Source organism: Peromyscus maniculatus, chromosome 6, assembly GCF_049852395.1.
Source record: "Peromyscus maniculatus bairdii isolate BWxNUB_F1_BW_parent chromosome 6, HU_Pman_BW_mat_3.1, whole genome shotgun sequence".
NCBI classification, from domain to species: domain Eukaryota; kingdom Metazoa; phylum Chordata; class Mammalia; order Rodentia; family Cricetidae; genus Peromyscus; species Peromyscus maniculatus.
The window spans coordinates 63,203,347-63,220,871 of record NC_134857.1 but is presented as its reverse complement, the minus strand read 5'-3'; the positions used below and the strand labels follow the sequence as shown (position 1 = coordinate 63,220,871).

General features: G+C 36.6%; 1 protein-coding gene across 27 annotated transcripts in view; it reads left to right on the top strand.

Annotated features, from left to right (window-relative positions):
* Positions 1 to 17,525, top strand: part of Rbm46 (RNA binding motif protein 46) — a 48,074-nt gene that overhangs the window by 22,214 nt on the left and 8,335 nt on the right. For 5 of the 27 annotated variants that reach the window (XR_006073188.2, XR_013052133.1, XR_013052130.1 and 2 more), the window contains one exon: positions 3,902 to 4,042. The exons of 21 other annotated variants lie outside the window; for them this stretch is intronic. The gene's annotated coding sequence lies outside the window, so the exon portion shown is untranslated. Of the gene's footprint in view, positions 1 to 3,409; positions 3,505 to 3,901; positions 4,043 to 17,525 lie in introns of those variants that run through there. One more of the 27 variants, XR_013052134.1, reaches the window with a different exon arrangement.

Sequence of the window (17,525 nt, the reverse complement as noted above, 5' to 3'; positions counted from 1 at the left end):
CACATTAAATATTCAAGTATATTATAACACATGGTGGATGTTAGTAGTAATTCATAGTTCTGCCACATGGTGTCGCCTAAATACATGATTTAATGTAGCTTTAAAAGGATTATTTTAAGCTCCTGTTTTCTTTCTGGTTTTTGAGTCTGGGATACTAGTATGAAACATAGAAGATAGTTTTCTTCAGCCTTACTTGCTTTTATTTTTGGTTAATTAGTATTTAATCTGCAACAACAGTTTATGCAGAGGCACTATAGTGTAACGAATGAACTAGTGACTAGAGACAGATGTTCACAGTAAGGATTTTTACTTAGAAGAATTTATTTTGTTATTCTTTCTTTCTTCTTGTTGAGGCAAGGTCTCATGAATCCAAGGCTGACCTCAAACTTGCTATTTATTTGAGGCAGGCCTTAAATGTCTGGTCCTTTTGCCTCTACCCCCAAATGCTGGGCTTATGAGTGTTTGTTACTATGTTCATCCTTTTTGTGCTTCTACTATTCTAAAATTATTTCATATACCTTTGCTTCTAGACATTTTCTTAAAATCAGATAAACTCTTAGTAGCCAATATCTAATATAGCATCAATCCTAGAACTTATCTTTCTTGTAGAGGTGTCCCCTGTCTAGTCTCTGGTAGCATGTTACCTCAAGAATAGTAGATTTGTCTGTAAGCTTAAAAAAGGAAGTACAGTGTTGGCCTGCTGACAGCTGGGTAGCTGGGTAGAGGTGTGTGGATTAAAGAGACAATGAAGAAGACAGAAAAGAGTCGAGAGATCTGCCCGTCAATGCCACACAGCCCCGAGTTTATTTCACAGCCAGCTTATATACAGTTTTGAAAGACAGAGGTAGAACAATGCACAGCACAGGCATTTAGCCACTATCTATCCTGCCTTGCGTCAAGGAGCAGGGAGTTTTTCTATCTCAGTGTACCTGTGGCTGGCATCAGCAGCCTACATCCAGCTAGATAGTGTGTTCCTTCTTGTGGGCTAGTCAGGACTTTCTCATAGCCCTTCAAGGAGACTCTGTGGGCCAATCAGAACTTTCTCACAGCCTTGGAGCAAACAAGCTTGAACTCTATTGACTCAGAATAGACTTCAGATTCAAACTGAGAAACTGAGTCAGTTGTGGGCTCCCACATTACAGTTGTTTCAAACCTTAGTTATCTCAATCAGAAGTTTTCAGAAACGAGAATATTAGTAACTACTTGAGTGTTTTTGCTCTTTAAAGTGGTTATTATTGGGTAGACTTGTATTAATTACATGTGGCCCCATTTGTCTCCTAGAAAGTTATACTTGAACTATAATACCTGCAATTTTATTTTTATTTAGGCAATAGCTCATATTTTAAGGAAATGAATTGTTGGGTAACTAAATATAACCCATTATGTATTGATTTGATCCAGTAGTCCTAGGATTTATACCACACTGATTATATAATGAATTGTATTATAGTTTTGTTTATAATTTAGACTAACAAGTCTATAGAACAGGGCCAGGAAGGATGGCTCAGAAGTAAAGTGTACTTGCTGCTCTTCCAGAGGACTCCCAGGGTTTTATCCTCAGAACCCATATCAGGTGGCTCACAGCAACTCTGGATATCCATCATCATCTTTTTCTGACTTCCAAAGGCACTGTGCTTATATGCACAGATCCACACATACACACATAATTTTAAAAATTAAAATCTTAAAAAAGCATATTAGACTGGGACTAGGTGTATAGCTTAGTTGTAGCCTTCATTGTTAGTATCGTTGTCTGCTGCATAATGCCCTTCTTCCCAGAAAAAAAAGTGTGTAGGTGCATAATCATTGTAAAACATTAACTGATTGTAGTTGCATTGCCTGAAAATTGGTAATTGTTTATTAAACCAGCCTTTGTTGTGTGTTTAAAATAATGTAACTTGGGGCTTGAGTGCTCTCTTATGAGAGCTGGTGTTACAGAGGAACTGGGTTTGTTTTCCATGTGGAAGCTCAGCCATCTGCAGCTCCAGTCCCAGTAGAAAACAGCTAGCCCTCCTGCACTTTATAGGCAGTAGGTTTGCATCTAGCACGCAGACCGTGAAGGTCAACACTTACAGAAAATAAAAGCAGATAACATTTTAAAAATAAATAACTGGTTGAAGCACAAATATAATTAATCTTATTAAAAGCCAGGAGTCAGATATCTTGGTAAAAACCTGAAATCTCAGAGAAGCAGCCACAGTTGTTCCTACCTCTCTGGTTCCTCTGACCAAAATGGATGAGACACTGTCTCTGCCATGCCTTATCACTTCCTGTCTCCTCTCTGTACAGACGTACAGACCTCTATGGTTAATTAGTGGCCAGCTCCACCTTCTGACTAGCAAGTTTTATTTTTCAGAACACAAAATATCACACATTTTCTCCTTTTTGTCTAATAAAATGCTAAGGTTTTAACTAACATAGAAAAGGTATATAAATAAGTATAATAACTATATACAAATATATACCAGGAATAATTGCATTAACAATGTCTAGTCCATTAGCATTTGACAAATTAGGAGAAAATATTCCATTATCTATCCTAGCTTGGTGAGTCCAAAGTGTTGTACATAATTCACTTTCTATCCTAACTTGCATTATCACCCCAAAACTATCTTTTTGTGTTTCTCAAACTTAGACACTTTACCCCTCCCTTGTTTCTTTTCTGTATTTGTTAACAAGGAAAACTGGAACTATGTAGTCTTCAACTCCATCAGAGACCTGAGAAGGACATAATATTACCCAATTAAGCAGGAAATGCAGAGCAAACAACTGCCAAAATTAAGAAATGACAGAAATGGCTGCCTGGACAGTCACCCAAGATTCCTTTGTAACTTTGAGGCAGCCATCTTTGGCCTGCAGGCCTAGAATATCTGACAGATTTTTCTGTGGAGTAGGATTTTTGAAGGACTGTCCCATCTTGTCTTGGCAAGGGTTGGCAGTCCTTTCTTTTGTGTCCTTCATGTTCAATTTGGACAGCATACTGTCAGCAGTTGAGGCAAAGGTAGTTTCTTGCCCAGTGACTTTTGCCACAAAGAAAGTAAACTCCATGTGGAGTTTCTTTGATGTCCATCATCTTCTCTGAAGTATATTGCTGCTGCCAGGAGCAGACATGTCTCATTGTCATTAAAAAAAGAACCTTATGCTATTAAAATATCTTAAATTCCATATTCTGTAGGTCTCTGAAGTGTGTGGAGATCAGCTGGGTGGTGGTGGCGCATGCCTTTAATCCCAGCATTCAGGAGGCAGAGGCAGGGGGATCTCTGTGAGTTTGAGGCCAGCCTAGTCTATAGAGTGAGTCCCAGGACCACCAGGACTGTTTTACAGTGAAAACATATCTTGAAAAATCATTAAAATAAAATTAAAAACAAACAAACAAACAAACAAATATCTTATATGCCATATTCTATAGGCCTCTGAAGTGTTTGAAGACCACCTGTCTATCTAAAATAAATCTGTTTGACCTTGAAAACATACCTAACATGACTACAAGTTTGATTGTAACAGGTAACTAACTATTAACCTGAATTTCTTTATTGTCATAAATAGTTTATAATCATAACTTTCAAGGACTAGAAATTTATATTACATTGTTAAATGAGATGTATAGGTATAAAATCTTGAACAAGAGTAGAAATGTATTTACAGTATGTTCTAACAAAAATAACCTTACATTTGTGTCAATATACCAAAATATCTTAAGAGTAAAAACGTGCATACAGTATAGCAGAAATAACCTTACATTTGTGTCAATATACAAAAATATCTTAAGAGTTTGCATCAATATACAAAAGTCAATATCAATGTAAAATATTTAAGATGAGTAGTTGCTTTTTTGTTAAATAATGATTTAATAATCTACATTTTATCCTATCATTTCTATATTCCCCCTTTTTCTTTTCAGAACAAGATCCTTGAGTCTAATTTCCTTCAGATTTTTTCCTGATCATTACCAATAACAACTTGTAACCAACCCCCCTAAATGATGACAAATAACTATAACCCACTGAACAACCAAAAACTGCCCACCCCAACTCTTGGGAATGTGAGTGTTGTGTTCTTAAAATTACTTCCTGCTGTCTGGGGGCAACAGCATCTGTAGGGGATCCTGAAAAAAAATTGAGATAATTGTCAAGTCCTGGGAAAGCTAGCTAAATCATATGTTGTCCAGTCTCTGGGTAATGGGAAAGTGCAGGACTTATCTCAAGTGTTGGTTAGAGTAGTGTGTGAGGTTGGACCATCTCAGCTAGCCATCTTGAAATTGTTCTGAGTAGTTTGGAGTCCAAAGCCAATCTTTGGGTAGTGTTTGTCATCTTAGTGGTGCTACCATAGTCCCGGTGGAATCATTGTTGTGGGGCCCCATCCTCCTTTTAGAGACCTCAAAGGTCACTGTTAGGCATGGTCATGGTTCACTGCAGAAAACTTAAACATTTTAAATGTCATATGCAGCAGATCTCAAAGAAGTTAAAAGACTATAATTTGTTAAGTACATCCAGAGTACAAAAACTTAATTCCTACTTACCTGATAGAGAATCAAACCAGAAATCACGTATAGGAAGCTAGATGAAACCTTTTTCTAGAACGAGTTAATATTCTATGTGACCATTAATATCTTGACAAAAAGTTTAAAACACACACACACACACACACACACACACACACACACACACACACACTAATTTTTAGAAAATTTGAGATAATATTTATACCTTAAGAAAAGTGTTAAAGAGTCAAAACCAAAGGATTATGAGATTAGTGGTAATAGAATAGTCCCTTAATTTTGGTTTTTCTTCTATATCAGGTGGCTCTTCTGACACGATACAGAGATTTTTGGATTTTCTTTTTAACAAGCATTCTTGGGTTTAGAGAAGGAGAGAGCCACACTCCACAACTCCAAAGCCACCTTTAATTTTTAATTGAGCTGGGACTACAAGAACAGCAGAAACAAACATTTGGGAAGATTTGTGAAATTTTATTCTGTTGGAAATGTGATATACTATACTAATAGGCCAGTGTACTCTTTTTCTTGGGACATTTTCTCTGGATGATTCATCCTTTTTCTTCAGATGTCTCATTTGTCCAGTGGTCTTCAGATTCTTGAGCTGGATGCCTTTATTCTCCTATAAAGACAAAAACAAAACCTTGCCCCAACCCTAACTTTGAGGAATTTCCCTAGTGGCAAGGTATATCTGATTAAATAAAAATTATTTATTAGTCTTATAAATTAGCTTAGATCAAATGGTCACATTGGTTGATGACCTATCACCTCTTCTAATCAAGAGGTCTCTCTTGTTCAAATATAATCTTTATCAATCTTGATGATATCCACAGCTTTTCTTCTGTGGAAACAAAAACAAAACCTCTTCCCCAATGTGACATATCCTGGTTTCCATTCTGAGGACAGCACAACCTTAAAGTATATGGGCTGATTTAATTCCGTAGTTTTGTTTTTTTTTTTTCTATTAAAGACATTAGTCTTTCTGTAGCTGGCATTCCTTTCTCATTAGCATTTAGAAAATACAAAGTTAATAAAGCATTATGCAGTCTATCTCTGAGGGTCTTTATTACCCATTCTGTTTATTAAACATACGCTTTAGAGTTCAATTAGATCTTTCTATAACTGCTTGTCCTATAGGATTGTGTAGTATACTTGTAATATGTTTTGTGTTGTAACATGCAAAATCTGTTTCATTTTACTAGAGACATATGCTGGAACATTGTCAGTCTTAATTTGTACAGGTATCCCCATGATGGCCATAACTTCTAACAAATGTGTGATTACAGAATCAGCCTTTTCAGAACTCAAAGTCATTGCCCACTGAAATCCTGAATATGTATCTATGGTGTGGTTGGTATACATATTTTAATTTACCAAACTGCAAAATGAAATACATCCATTTGCCAAATTTCTTTTCTTTGAGTACCCTTTGGGTTACTTCCTGCAGGTAGTGGAGTTTGATTATACAAGGAACAAGTAGGACATTTCCTTATACTTTTTTTGGCTTGTTGCCAAGTGATAGAAAAATCTTTTTCCAAACCCTTGCTATTGATATGGTGTCTTTTTTTTTTTAAATGAAATTCTGAAGCTTCTAGCACATTCCCTACCAATAGTTGAACAATTTCATCATTACCTTGTGCTAGAGGGCCTGGTAGACCCTAATGGGATCTGATATGTGTTTTGTATATAAGGGATGGATTTTTATTTCTGATTATTTCTTGTAACTGAGTAAATAGCAATGTCATTTCTGTATCATCTAGCTCAGTTGGTAGAGCATGTGACAGTCTCAGGGTTGTGGGTTTGAGCCCCACATTGGGCATCAGATAAAGTGTTATTCTAATTAATCTTATCAATAAAAACATGGAGCCAGATATCGAGGTTAAAAACCTGAAAGATTAGAGAAGCAGGGGAACAGCCACAGTTGCTTTCTACCTCTCTGGTTCCTCCAACCCAAGGGGCCGAGATTCTGTCTCCACCCTACCTTATCGTTTCCTCTCTCTTCTCTGTACAGACTCCAGATGTCTATGGTTAACTAGTAGCTAGCTCTGCCCTTTGACTCCAATCAAGCTTTATTTGTCAGAACACAAACAAAATATCACACAACAACTGGTTCTTTGTGTAGGAACTGCACTTTATGTGGTTGACAAACACGAACTAGTGAAAAATGTAAACCCAGGATATAGAACTTCAGCTTTTTTTTTTTTAAATACAAGAGATGCCTATGGTTATTTTTACTTTTTCTGTCTTATGTTTTGATTGTTCTTTACCATATTTTTAAGTGTGTTATATATTTTTCTCTTAACGGCTTTTTTTTGGTAATCCTGTTTTGCTTATGGATTATTTTAAGACCATGAGCTTGTTAATTTATTTTTTCATATTAACTTTATTTCAGCAGTACATGTTCATGTCTGCTTGTTTACTAGCCCAAACCATAAAAAAAAAAGAATGTCGTAAAATTGGTAGGATGTGTGTCATATATGTGGATAGCTTCCTTCCCTTCTCTTTCCTTAATTTTTGGCTGGAGAGGGACCAATTCTGTAGTTAATACTTCATTAAAATTTAGTAACACAGAAGTCATAAGGTTCAGGTGAGCCATTGTGAACCTTTAGTAGACAAGTTTAAAATTGTGTATGACACTGAAAATTTGCAGAGAAATGTCTATTAATTTAATAGGATCTCACCCAAGGAGAAAAAGAATTTGACGGATTCCTTTGTATGAAATTTAGGTGTACCATGTATGAACATAATAATGATGCCAGAACATGGGAAAATTACACTTTTCCTTAAAATTTAAAGGGAAAGAGGAGAGACAAGCAAAAATACGATTTTTATGATACATAAAGTACTTCTGGTTCATAGGGGAATTACAAGTATGGAAAGGTTTTCCTGTACTGTTTTTGTTTTGCGCGTGATTTACTTAGTATACATGTTTTTAGTTCTTGTACTCAAATACATAGGTAGGTGTCTGTCACTTCTCTCAATTATGTACCAGCATTAAAAAAAAAAAAAACAACTTCTGATGTCTGTTTGGATGACAGAGCAATGACACAGAGGTTAAGAGTATTTATGCAGTCATGAGGACCAGAATTGGGATTCCAGGACCCACATAATGAGCCTGATGTCCAGTATATACCTGTAACAGCTCTAAGGGAGCTATTACCCTCTTTTTGGCCTGTTGTATGTGCACAAGCACATGTGTATACTCATGCTTACACAAACACACACAAAATTAAACTTTTAAAGGGGCTTTTCTACTTTTTCTCACTTGTTTCTTTTTGTAGTTTGTGCTATAACCAGGGATTTGCTACATTAACTAACATTGGTTGAGGTGGATGGCCAGGCTCTTTCATATATGTTCAGAGACTCAGAAAATAGCTTAGTGATGACAAGTATTCTGTTAGTTGAATAGGGAAATTATTCCATCTTCTTAGGCCTTTGTCTAACATTTTATTGAACAATGAGTTTTATTTTCAGTTTTTTAAGTTTGAGATTCTGAAATTCTAAGTTTTATGTGATGAAAAATTTCTAGTCAACTCTAGAGATATCTGAGGCATGAGTACATTAAGGCTACACAATCAATATATAATTGGATTCTTTAATTATTTGTCTTGGGATACATTTAAAAGCCATTTTAAAATATGTAAAACAGAAAATGTGTAGTTTTTAAACTGAAAAATTAAACAAGGACAAAGTGATTAGGCAAATAAGGCCAAATAAAACTAAAAAATGTACTATAGGGCTATATAAATATATAGTAAAGCTCCTTTAAAAAGCAAGAATGATTAACAATCATAATTAAGTAGATCATGATTATTTTTAAAAATCAGGGTATGATTATGGGTTAGAGGGAGAATTTGAAAGAATATAAAAGGAACCTCGCCATTGAAATTTTTGTATCTATGAGCATGAGTTTTCATTTTCTAAGTTACATAACTTGCTCATCTTTATTATATACATTTCTTTGTGTGTTTTTATTGTTAGATAACTAAAGTGGCAAAGAATAAAAAAAGTCAGCAAGCAACTGCTTGCATTGTTTTGTTTTATTTGTCAAGCAAATTCAGAACAATAGTCACTTTGTTCTGCAAAGTAATTGAAAACAAAACAGGGAAGTTACATAATATCCAGACTAAATAACTGTATTCGGCTCAGAATATGTGGAGTGTTTGCTTTTGGGTACCATGGTCTAGTTAAACACTGACAATTCATGAGGCTCTGAAGACTAATATGAAGCAGAGAATGGATAGTTGAAATATCCAGGACTTGTTCAGTCTGTAATTTCTGTACTTATATAGTTGCTATCTTCAGGTGTATGAGGAGTTGGCATGTGGAAGAAAGACTAAAATTTCAAAGTTCCAGCAAGTGGAAGTAAGTATAATAGAGGAATGTTTTATTTAGGGAGGTAGATGATGGCATGATTCTAGAACTGTCTAAGGCTTTAAACTATTGAAGGTAAAGATACTGCTACAAAACTAATATTTTAAGTAACTCATATTTTCAGTTTGTATTTCCTAAATAAACTATGGAAGAAGGAGAGTGTGGTGGTCTTGCCATGTAGCGCTGGCTGGCCTTGAACTCTGCTTCCCAAGTGCTGGGCTTAGAAACGTGTTACTGTGCCTGGAAAGGTTTCATTTTCGGCAAAAGGTTGAATAATTTCCTATTGTCTAAATGTTGTGCCCAGATCGCAGGAACCACCATGAAGACAGAAAAAATGTAAAAGCAAAGAGCCTTTATTTTAAGCTTGGAGCTGTCCAATGCAGCAGTGAGAGCAGAGTCCCAAGCTCAGTTGGGGTACGGTTTTGTTGTTGTTGTTGTTGTTTTATCATAGCAGAGGTTGAGGTGAGGGGATTTCTAGGGACCCTGACTGGCTGACATTTGTCTAGGGGTATATGTGAAAAGGAAATGGGTGTGTGCTAGACTCAGGAACATTGATGATCTTATCTAATTTTATCTATTGATTGGAATGTTTGGGATGTCGGGTACTTTCCCTTAAATGCTGGCCCATCTCTGGGTGGATCCCTGGGTGGTGTTAGCATATGGCTTTTTCTGGACCTGGGTGTTGCCTATCAGTAAGCTTGTCACAGCTGTGTCAGGGCCCCTAATCCTGTCATGGCAGCTGTGTGGTCAAGCTGTTTTGGGCCCCCATATAGGTACTTATATTGTTCGAATCTTAGATGGTCTTATTAATAAAAAGCCCAGAGCCAGATACAGGGTGAAAGCTGAAAGATCAGAAAAGCAGAGCAGCCACAGCAGCCACAGCCAACCTATTACCTCACCAACTCCATGAATCCTGAGTCCTCACTTGAAAGGGTCTCAGCTGAACTGCTTAGTTCCTGTTTCCTCATACATTATATACCTTTCTCTGCCCATCCATGTCACTTCCTGGAATTGAAAGTGTGTGTGCTTCCCAGTACTGGGATTAAAGGTGTGTTGCCACCACTGCCTGGCTCTTTTTCCAGTGTGAACTTGAACTGATATCTGGATCTCTGCCTCCTGAGTGATAGGATTAAGTGTGTGTGCCAACACTGTCTGGCCTCTGTGTCTAATCTAGTGGCTGGCTCTGTCCTCCAATCCCCAAGGCAAGCTTTATTAGGGTACACCATATATCACCACATACTCATAATAATTAACTCCTAGTCTTTGTAACTTTACCACATAATTCCAATGAAAACCAGCATTTTTCTAATGTTAAACATCTGATAACAGATTGAGGACATCATGACTAAGGCAAATTTTACAAAAGAAAGCATTTAATTGTGGGCTTGCTTACAGTTTTAGATATTTTGTACATTATCATGGCAGGGAGCTTGGTGGCATGCCTGGCACTGGAACAGTATCTAAGAACTTCTGATCTGCTGGCTGAGATAAAGAAAGTGAAAAACACTGGGCCTGGTATGAGCTTTTGAAAACCTCAGAGCCTACCCCTAGTGACATACTTCCCTCCTACAAGGCCATATTTCCTAGTCCCTTTAAATAGTGCCACTCCCTAGTGACTAATCATTCAAATGTATGAGCCTCTGGGAGCATTCTTTTTCAAACCACCACATTCTACTCCCTGGCCCCTATAGATTTGTAGCCATATAGTGCAAAAAATGCATTCAGTCCAACTTTAAAACTCTGAGACACTGTAAACCCCTGTAAAATCAAAATCAAAAAGAAGATCACATACTTCCAACATATAATGGCACTGAATATATATAAGCATTCAGAAAGGGAGGAAAGGGAGCATGGTAAGGAAATTCAGGGCAAACTCCAAGTTCTGAATCTCCATGCCTTATGTCAGTGTGCTTTTCAGATCTCCAACTCTTTTCTGCTTTGTTGACTGCAACACACTTGTTTCTCTTGGGCTTGATCCACTCCCAGCCTGCCACTTTCCATGGCAGGTATCCCATGACTCTGGCATCTTTAACTCATCTTGGGGTTTCCAACATTATTCAGGTTTCACCTTCACAGATTCATGCAGTGGCCTCTCTGAACCTCTATGTGGGGACACTCCTGACACATGCCTGGCCTTAGGGGCTTTTCAGTGGCTTTCTTAGTGTAGAGGGAGATTCCACAAGTCCTTTCTTGCATCCTTGATTCTAAAGCCATAACCACATGGACCAAGCTGACTTGTTCTACTATTTGATATGGCTGGAACTTGTCCACCTTGTTTAATTACATTTGTATCAGCTTTCTGTTATTGATAGCTTCCTTCACTGCTTAAGATTTTCTTTAATTCCTTTTCACAACTTGGAAGCTTAGCTGGGTGGGGTCTTACCCTGAGGTCACCACCTCCTTTAGTCCATTTATTGTCAGTAAACTTTTTATCTCCTTGAGCACTGGAACTCCTATCTTCTACATTACATTTCCTAGTGCCCCTTTTCTCCTCAAATTGTACATTTTGTATTTTTCTTTGTCCAGTTTGCTCCTTTTCATTATGTATCTATGTAAGAGTGACTACTAATAACGATTCAATACAGTCAGTACTAGGTTGCCTTGAAATCTTCTGTGCCAAAGCCATTAAACCAAAATGCTTTTATTTTTAAAAGCCTTAGCCTCGGGCAGGTTTTTAGTACAAGGGCAAAAAGTAATCTCATTTTTCGCAAAAAATATCATAAGAATGGTGTCTCTAGGCCACTTAATAATAATATTCTTTCCCTCTGAAACTTCTTGAACTGGGCCTCCATAGTTCAAATCACCATCAGCACTGTCTCCTATGCTGCTACTACAAGGCCCCCTACACCCCAATTGAAGCATCCAGCCACTTTCCTATTCCAGACTTCCAAAGTCTTTATATTCCTCTAACAAACAGCATGTCAGGCCTGTCTGAGAACTACATACACCACTGATACAAACTTCTGTCTTAGTCACTGTTCTATTGCTCTGAAGAGACACCATAACCAAGGCAACTCTTATAAAAGAAAGCATATAATTGGGTGCTTGCTTCTAGTTTCAAAGATTTAGTCCATTATCAAAATGATGGGAAGCATGGCAGCATGCATGGCACTGGAGAAGTAGCTGAGAGCTACACTCTGATCTACCAGCTGACAAAAAGAAACCACTGAGCCTGGTATGGGCTTTTGAAAACCTCAAAGCCTACCCCAAAGATACATTTCTTTCTTCAAGGCCACACCTTCTAACCCTTTCAAATAGTGCCACACCCTGGTGAGTAAGCATTCAAATTTAGGTGCCTATGGGGGCCATCTTAGTCAAACCACCACAGTGGACTTGGGACAACTGGCTGAATCCAAAATGAATCATTGCATTATGGAACATTTTGAGCATACCTTGTTACAAACTAGCCTTGGGGTTTAAAATTTATAGGATCCTTGCCAGTCAGTCCCATATATATCAGGATAGCAAACAGTAGTTCTTCTCCTGTTCAGATGCAAGACATATTTCATGGTCTCTGGTTTGGTACTTGGAGTTTATTTCTTGGTTATGTTGTGTCTCTATACATACAACCATATGAATTATCAGTATAAGTATGTTTAACTACTTTTTATCATTGTTGCTCAAAAACCTACCATGGCTTTGCTATTTTAGTGTATTATGAATTCCGATTCTAGTTCAAATGCTCTATCATTTGGTGCCACCCTCCCTACCCTCTTCTGGATGTGTACCTGCTGCTTTGATCATTTCAACTTGTCATCTCACTGTTGGTAGTGCTGCTCGCTCTGCTTGGAATGTTCTGCTTACCTTCCTTTGCTTCGCTCTTTGCATTAAGCCTTTTTGGGACATCGTAACAGAAAATGATTTGTTCTGTATTATAATATCAGGCTACAGTTTAATACAGGAATTTTATGTGACTCTTAATTTACTATTGGTGTATTTTATGATTTTTTTAAACATCATCTTGATGTATAGTTCATGCTGGCCTTTGAACTCACTATGTATCCCAGGTTAGCTTTGCCTCAAACTTGTAATCTTGTCTCCACTTCTGAGTGCTAGATTTAACATCATATACCACAATACTTTCCTATCTACTGTTAGACAGTTTGATCCATAAAGATTTATGAAGTTAATGGATTTTGTATCTAGAGAATTGGTTGTTTCTGTGCCCTTCCTTGTGTAGGTGAGTGCTTGTCATTTATTACTCCTTTGGTTTTCAAATTTAAAGTGATAAGTATGTTTTAAGGTTTGAAGAGTCTAAGTAAAATCAATTTTGATTGTGCTCTGGGTAGAAAGAAGAAAGAATTGAAAAAGAAATATTCGTGATACGGAGTTTGCAGGCACAGACACAGGAGCATTTTAATTATGAATGGTGGTGAATGGGTGGTTGATACTGAGTGAAGTGTGTATTTCACTGAAGTAGAAATTTTGTTAGCATATAATTTTCATAGTGATCATAAAATGGGTGTTTCAATTATTAGCAGCCTTTAACACTTAAATATGTGGATTGGGATGTGTGTATATTATATGTAAAATGGACATAAATAATTTGTATATTGGGAGTACAGGCGATTATGGTTTTACTAGTTTTTAAAGCATCTGAGGAAACATGTTTAATCTAGGTCAGCAGATGTACTCTAGAATAATATTAGGTCATTTAATATGTAGATTTATAATAAATTAATTGCATATCTGTCTTGTGTGTGTATGGCTGGCTGTGTGCATGAAATGTGTGTGTGTGTATGTTTGTGTCTGTGTATGAGAGAGAGAGAGAGAGAGAGAGAGAGAGAGAGAGAGAGAGAGAGAGAGAGAGAGAGAGAGAGAGAGGAGAACATGCTTGAAGGCCAGAGGAACAAAACCAGAGCTAGGATCCTAAACAATGGTAGTTTATCTTTCTGCTACATGATACAAAATTAAAAAGAACACATGTAATGACTCTCATTTTTCAAAGAACAGGTCCGCTTCCTGTTTTTGACTGCTCTTAATCCTGTTTTTGACTTTTTGACTTTTATTTTCCTTTTGACAGTCTCTTGTCTTGATTACTGAATATTCTCTTTAAAATATTTCTCTGAATACACTCATTAGCAATTGAAACCTTTAAAAAAGAAACAACCCCAATAACATAGGAATTAAATTGGACCAGCACACCTGTAAATAGTACTCTCAGACTTGACATGAAAGTAAGACACTCCTTATTGTTTTTGGATTTCCTCTAAGAATTATCATTATCTTTTTTATGTTGAAAGCATTTACTTGTAATTGATAATGATTTAAATTTAAATTCCAGTATTTTTCTGTTTGACTTGTTTCATTGAAATTAAAGATTTAAATGAAATCTCCAAAACTCCAGTTGAGTAGGTAGCAGGGATGTTACAGAGATTAATAGGGAAGATAGTTTCTGTATTTTATAGTGTTTTCATTCCACACCTGTACCGAAAATAACCATTGGAATTTTAATAGTCTTTATAGTTGGGATCTCTCTTACTTTGTGTTATCTGGTTTTGATAACCTGTTGGAATCACTGGTTTTATATTTTGTGACAATATATTAAGAATATTTTATATCAATGGAAGGTGCCATATTCCCCAGTACTTTTACTTTTTTTACTCATTATTTACTACATATAAACTAAATATACAGACAGTGTCATCTTAGTGACATATGTATGTAGTCTACTGCCCACTTGAGGATGCTTTATTGTATTTTCCTCCAGACATTACCCTCTTTTCTTCCATAATTTAGTCATTCTTATAGTGGTTAATTCTTTATGTTCTTGAAATCTATACATTTTATATACTTGGTTCTTTGTCATTATGATTCTGAAGATGATCCATGTGGTGTTGTGTAGCAGTTTTGTTCACTTGCTGTTACTTTATTTTTTCTTTTTTTCCTTTTATCTTATTTTATAATACTATTCAGTTCTACATGTTACTTTATTTTTTATTCAAGACAGGGTCTCATATGTATCAGGATGTCCTGATCTATAGAGCGAGCTCCAGGAAAGGTGCAAAGCTACACAGAGAAACCTTGTCTTGAAAAACCAAACCAAAACAAAAAGCAGAAGCATCTATCTGAAAACATACTGATTTTGTGTGGATATACTGATGAAATTATTTCAGCTTCATGTCTCATATCTTTGGTATTTGGAGGATAGTTTTTGCTGTGCTAACAGGTTTTATTACATGTCTGAGAAATGTCTAGTATTGTCTTCAAATACCCATTTTGCCTTTACTTTTATCATTCTGCTTACACCCCTGTTAGACCTTAACACTTGTCTTCAGTATTTTCTGTCCTTTTGTATGTTCAGTCTGTGTATTTCCTTCATGCTGGGAAGAAACACTGAATTGGATTTTTCAGATTTGGAATTTTACTTGAGTGTATTTAGTTGTTTTGATTATGTTTTGCTTTGTAGCTTAGTCTGACTCTTCAGAGCTAGGATTACAGACCTGTGTCACCATGCCTAGCTCAATTTAGGATTTCCAGTTTCTTCTAAAAATTTTAGCCTTTAAATTCCCGAGCATATTGGGCATAGCTATTTTTATTATCATTCATATGTATTAGTGTATTTGCATATGTTCTGCGTGCATCTATGTATGAGTATTCTCACTGTATGGACATGTGTATGTATGCTCATTTTTACTATATGGACATATATGTGTGTGTACATGTGGAAGCCAGAGGTTGACATCTGGTATTTTCTACTTCATTTACTCTTGCTCTCCAGTTTGCCTCCTTTCTCTCTTAGCTTACCCTCAGGATCCTTTCTTCTGAGCTCTGAGATACATCCTTCCAGGCTTTGATGTAGGTGCTTGGGACATCCAGTCCAGTCCTCACACTTACACAGCAAGCACTTGGGTGAGCTGTCTCTCCAGGCCCTGTTGTGTCCATTAATCATAGGAGATAACTAGGATTCATCCTAACACCATGATATCATATGTGTATGGTATGTTCTTTGATTATATCCACCCCCATTAATCTCTGTTCACTCTTAAGTCATCCTGCTGATCCTATTTCTCATTTCAAGTAGTGTCCCTTTTTTTTGTGGGGGTTTTGCTTATAAATATAGAGTTTGCATATGAGAGAAAAATGTAATATTTAACTTTCTGAGTTTATATCATATAACATGATGGTCTTCAATCCAATACATTATCTTGTAGATGCCATGATTTCATTTAAAAATATTTTTAAACATTGATTGATTGATTGATTGATTGATTGTGGGGGGGGGGGCACACAGGTGCATGGCATCCAAAAGGAGGGCAGATCAGTTCTCTTCATCCACTGTGTAAATCCCTGGAGTTGAACTCAGGTTGTCAGGCTCAGCAGTAAGCACATTTACTCACTGAGCCATCTTGGTAGCCCCTTAATCTCATTCCTATGATTGAATAAAACTCCTTTGTGTATATATGATACATTTCCTTTATTTGATCATCTGTTGCTGGGCTGGTTTTATTTTGTTAGTTAATGTGACTGTTGCTGCAGTAAATATGGACGTACAGATATGTCTGTGGTGTGCAGATACAGAATACCTAGCATATATCCCAGAAGTTTGGTATAGATTGATCATGTGATCATTCTTAGTTTTTTGAGGAACTTCCATACTGATTGACGGAGTCCTTATCTCTACTAATTCACACCCCTACTAGCAGTGGATAAGGATCCCTACTCCTTGTAAGCACTTACATTTCCCTAATGGCTAAAGATATGGACCACCTTTTCATAAATTTTTGGCCATTTATATTTCTTTTGAGAATGTCTATTCAATTCAATTCATTTGCCTATTTGTTGGTTGGATGATTTGGTTTTTGACAACAAATTCTTTGAGTTCTCTATTTTAGATAATAATTCTCTGTCTTTGCTGTGCAGAGACTTTATTTGCTGCAATCTCATTTTTTAGTTCTTGCCATTGTGTCCCAAGCTATTCAGAAAGTCACCTTCTATCTCCATATCTTGACATGTATCCCCTATAGTTTAGAAGTTTCAGCTTTATTACTTGTTTGATCCATTTTAAGTTGATTTTTGTGCAGCATGGAAGATAGAGGTTTAGTTTTACCCTATAACACAGCTTCTCGGCTTCTTATCATGGTCTTTCCTCTGACATACACTAGGAAGCACATCTGTCAGAATGAGACAGAATGAAGCAGGTCCTCTGTTTTCTCATTGGTCTACATGTGGGTTTATGTGTCACTGTTAAGACATAATTATTTTAATATCCAGTTTGAAGCTTATTATCTAAATATCCTAGGAATCTGTTTTTTATTGCTATTTCTGTTGGCTTTAGATGATCTAGTTTATTTTCTAGTATACTGATTTTTTTGTTGGAATGCCAGATATTGCGCATGAAAAATTATAGAGAATTTGAGGTCTAAAATGATGTTTCCTTTATTCCGAGAGGAGTTATTTCTCATCACAGAAGTGCCAAAGGATTGAAAAGTCTGTATTGTCTTATTCCCATTGGGAATTGAGATGCTAAATTCAGTTCACTCTGCTGGTCTACTTGAGATCAGTTCACTCTGCTGGTCTACTTGAGATCAGTTCACTCTGCTGGTCTACTTGAGATCAGTTCACTCTGCTGGTCTGCTTGAGATCAGTTTTCACCAGGGTTGGTCTTGTCTTAACAGAAGCTCCTCCTCAGCTCTCAGTTTGTTACCTCTGAGCT